Source organism: Octodon degus, unplaced genomic scaffold (genome assembly GCF_000260255.1).
Source record: "Octodon degus isolate 3935 unplaced genomic scaffold, OctDeg1.0 scaffold00154, whole genome shotgun sequence".
Lineage (NCBI taxonomy): Eukaryota > Metazoa > Chordata > Mammalia > Rodentia > Octodontidae > Octodon > Octodon degus.
The window spans coordinates 194,225-198,751 of record NW_004524730.1 but is presented as its reverse complement, the minus strand read 5'-3'; positions in this window follow the sequence as shown (position 1 = coordinate 198,751).

Here is a 4,527-nt window from a genome sequence, read left to right as displayed (position 1 = left end):
TTCTTCTTCTTTTTTTCAGTTTTCAGCCAGACTTTAATTTGGTAAAGGTAAGATAGCAAGGGAAAATAGTATGAGTTCAATATTAAAGTTTTATGAAATTATACAAATTATAGTTCACTGGATAAGAGTATAGTGGTAAGACGGAGAAAACATTTCCAGTTAAGTGTTTGGAGAAGTTTCTGTTTTTTCTTCTAAAAAGCTATTATCAGTCCTCTGCCATTTAACAAGTAGCTCTTCATCAGTCTCTGGATTGATGGTCTGGTTCTTATACAGCACAGCAGCTGGGATCAGGTCTGGGCTAAGGACTGGATCTCTGGCTTTACTTTTTATATTTTGTGGTTACACTTTTCTGCTAGCTGGTTAAGACCAAGTTAATATGGTAAGGTCAGTCAAATCCCCTCAGGATTTACCCTGGAACCATGTATAGTACCTTTTGGATCTTTTGTCAGTATCAACTATCTGGGTGTGTCATGGCCGTTGCTTGGCCAATTTGGTCTCTGTGAAAGCCTGAGCGAATTTTTCTCTCTATATGACTCTCCTTAGGCACACCTTACATCGTTGATCATTTTCCTTTGTGGCCCCATAGTCTCCTTGATCAGAAAATTTGGGACTTTTCTCATCTTGAACTGGTGTTTCAGCATTTGTGGTCCTTGGCATCTCAGAGGGAGTGTATGGGAAGTATGACTTTACAGTAACCAGATACTGGTATCATCTGTCCAACATCTAGAGAATTAGTGTTTTCCCCTCACACCACTGATGGTGTGATTGTCATTCCAGAAACTTTTTATATAAATTGATGTGTAAACTGTGAACTCTATCAGAAGCATCACTAAAGTATACTTATAATTTTTCTTTCATGTTTATATTCAAAAGTTTAAGGTAATATGTACTTCTCTTTATTTTTTACATTTAAAACTATTTTTAATTACGCTCATTGGTACATTTTAGGAATAGATAATGATGACATTCATTAGAGGGAATTTGTGCCTATACATGCCATAACTTGATTCTTTCTTTTCCTATTTCTCTACTCTCCTTTCAACTCCCTTCCTCTCATTTTCAAAAGCTTTCTTTCTACTTTGTCCTTTCCTCATAATTTTTCTTTTCCCTTCCTCCCTTTCCCTTCTCCCCTCCCTACTTCCCCTTCCCATTGTTTTTGTGATATGAAAAACCAAAACTGTAAATAAAGACCAACATATATGAATGCTATTGTAAAATAGGAAGAAAATGTCCAAATGGTAATATATACTCCTTAAGGGTATGTTTTTAAATGAAAACTGAAAGATGAAACTCCTCCAATTTCCTTTTAGTCACTTATAAATACGTCATTATGAATCAAGGCATTCAGTTCAGGCTCCTTCACCTTTACTGGCCACAGAAGAATGTAACATAACTGGGTCTAGTCTGTTTCTCCCATGGTTTGCATGAAGAGGAAGCACTGCAGGACAGTGTCTTGCACACGGTCTGACAATAAGAAGACACCATCGTCACTGCCACCCAAGTTTAAAACTTGGTACGTAGTTGATGATGAACACTATGAGTTAAAACTGACAGGCTATGAAATCAGGTTGGATGTAAGTGAGGAGAATCACTGTGTTCTCTGGAATCCTAAACTGACAGCATGTGAAATACTTTAACCTTGAAGAGATTTGTTGACTTTCCATTTGAGGGTTAAAAAAAAAATCAGTTCACCAGAACCTAGGTCCTATGAAGCGGGAGTCTCATGTTTCATTATTTTTATTTTTGAAATCTTTTATTCCTTTAATTATTTGATACAGGGTCTTGTTACACAGCTCAGGCTCATACTGATTCTCCTGTCTCAGCCTTCCTAGTGCTAGGATTACAGACATATACCACCATGCCTCATTTCAGTAGCCAGCACAGTGAGTCTGGGGTTCAGGGGCCAGCGAGGCATATGGTACCTGGGATTGAACCTGGGTCCTTGCACTTGCCATGTAGACCCTTACACCACCAAGCTATCACCCTAGCCCATGGAGTCTTGTATTTACTATTTAGTTTTTTGGTTTGTTCATTTTTTATACCTCTACTCTCTAGAGCAGTCACTGGTACGTGGTATGTTCTTAGACTTGGCTTGCTGGGTTAGTGAATGTGATCAGTCACCTCACAGTCTCCGAAAGGGCCACATGCTGCACCCTCAGGCATTGTTCACTTATCCATATACTTGTAAGCATTTACTATATTCAACATGTTCCTAGCAGTGTACCACATCATGTTGGAGGAGAGAGATTCATATTGGGCATGAATTCTTTCCTCAATTTACTTGAGAAATGGTGAGGGAGAGAGGCCATGTTATCAGTGGCGCTATTCCAAGGGAGAAGTGGTAAGAGAAGAAAGTTATCTTAGCAATGTTATTGGAGTTTTTAGGAACTAGAAAGACATCACATTTAGTTGGTGGAACCAGGGTGACAAAAGGCAATAGGCTATGTACAAGCACGGTGTACTTACCTAGTCAGGTGTTTGAGAAAAATAACCAGCCACTGAGTAGGCAAGTGAGTTAGGTTTACACACACACACACACACACACACACACACACACACACACACACACTATGCACACACATGTGCATACTCCAGACAACAATTAGCTGAAGTGATCTAGTTGGTCTCATCAAAATTATCAATATTTTTTGAGTGCCAATTCTCCATTGTACGTTTCAGGGGCAAATGAGAAATTCACCTGGCTCAGTGTCTTGTCCTCACCCTCCACACTTGGAGTTCTTACTTCAACAATTCATTAAAATTCAGCATCAGTGCCAATATCGCCCTGGCTTTCTTCCCCTTCTCTCTTTCATTAAAACACACAGCTATTCAATCCTGTTCCTCTGCCTAGGGCTTATTCTAAAAATGTCCTATAAATGCTGCTGCAGCTGCTGATTGGCACCAGAAGACAGCAGGGCCCAGCAATAACCAGCAGGAGCTCCTCTCCTGAGTCCTGTTAGGCAAAGTGCTTTGTCTGGGATGGGCCATGTGCCACCTCCAGATTTTATCACAGGATAGAGCAAAGGTCAGAGTGGAAAGAGAAAGGAATACTGGGAATGAAGGTAATATGGCTGGATAAACATCTGTGTCAGTAAATTATGGACTATTGGAGCTACAGAGAAGATTTACTCTGTTATGAACTAATATGCTCATGGCATGGATCAAAAACTTGAAGTCCCAGCTCCTTGGCTGGACTTGCTGAAGAATGTGTCATCACTGGTGACAATGCCAGTCACTCAGGCTTCATTTTCTCTCTGCCCCTGTACCCTGCAATCTCAGTGGAGAGGCAGATCATGTGTGCACAGAGGGAGGCCCCAGAACAGTCTGCTCACAAAAAAAATTGATCACATCTTGATCTGGAGCTTGGAAGCAAATAATGTGCTTCCAAGTAGGGGAAGAATGGGAGTTCTTGCCTTTGAGAAACTGTTCCTGAAGAAGAAATTATGTGGGAGAGTGTGGAATGGTTCATGGTGCAAAGAAAATGTGGAGGATTATACATCCTCTAACCAGAGGGGTTGCTATCTTGAGCTCTATCATGCTTAAATTCAATGTTTTATCAAATAAACATTAAAATATATCAAACTAAACTGAACAGACTCCAGTGTGCCCCTAAGACCGTTGCTCTCATATGCTGTGAACCTCTCAGTTCTTCCAATTCCCCAAAGCCCACTGAGACTTACAATCTCCCAGAATCCTGCAGGTCACACACAAAACAACTCAGTGGAGTTGCCATCAGTCTGGTTATGGCCAAGTCTCTTTCTTTTGTCTCTAGAATGAGGTTTGTTAAAGTCAGACTTTCATCCCTCCCCACTATGTCATCTGTGGGCTTTTGGGCTGGACTGGGACAGAAGGCTGCATTGACACAGGGGATGCTCTCCCAGGCTCTTTGGGAAGGTTTACTCTGGGAATTTTACTTTTCTGGATGTTCACTTTGGGGATGAACACAGTACTCAGAAGAGAACCCAAGTATCTCTGAAATGGTTTCATATTTTTGTCTCTGCGCATTATTTTAGATTTCCTTGCAGGCTCTTAGTGCTATGTCCAGATGGGGGAGGGAGAGCACGTGATAGAGGTTCTCGGAGACTCTGCCGATACTGAAATTTGTGATAGCCCTTTAACTACTTTTCTTCTTTTTTATGAAATTTGTGATAGCCCTTTAACTACTTTTCTTCTTTTCTTCTTTAAAATTATTATGTTTTGAATCTAGCCATGGGAGGCAAGAAAAAATTCTTTTACCTAGAGTTCTTCCTCAACAGAACAGCAGCTGACATATTTGAGATGATTAATGTGTTCAAGACACTATTTCAATTGTCTTACACGTTTATATGAATATCAGGGTCTTCTAAAGGTGAGGTTCTTGTGTTTACACACTTGAGATGCAAGAAAATTGAGGAATAGAGACTTTCAGTCATTTGTCCATGTACCAGATAAAAGGAAGAACCAGTATTTGAAGGCAGGCAGTTGAAGTATAAAAGGAATGCTTTCAGTGCACTTTTATTTTAATCCTCTACTACTTCTCTTTAAATC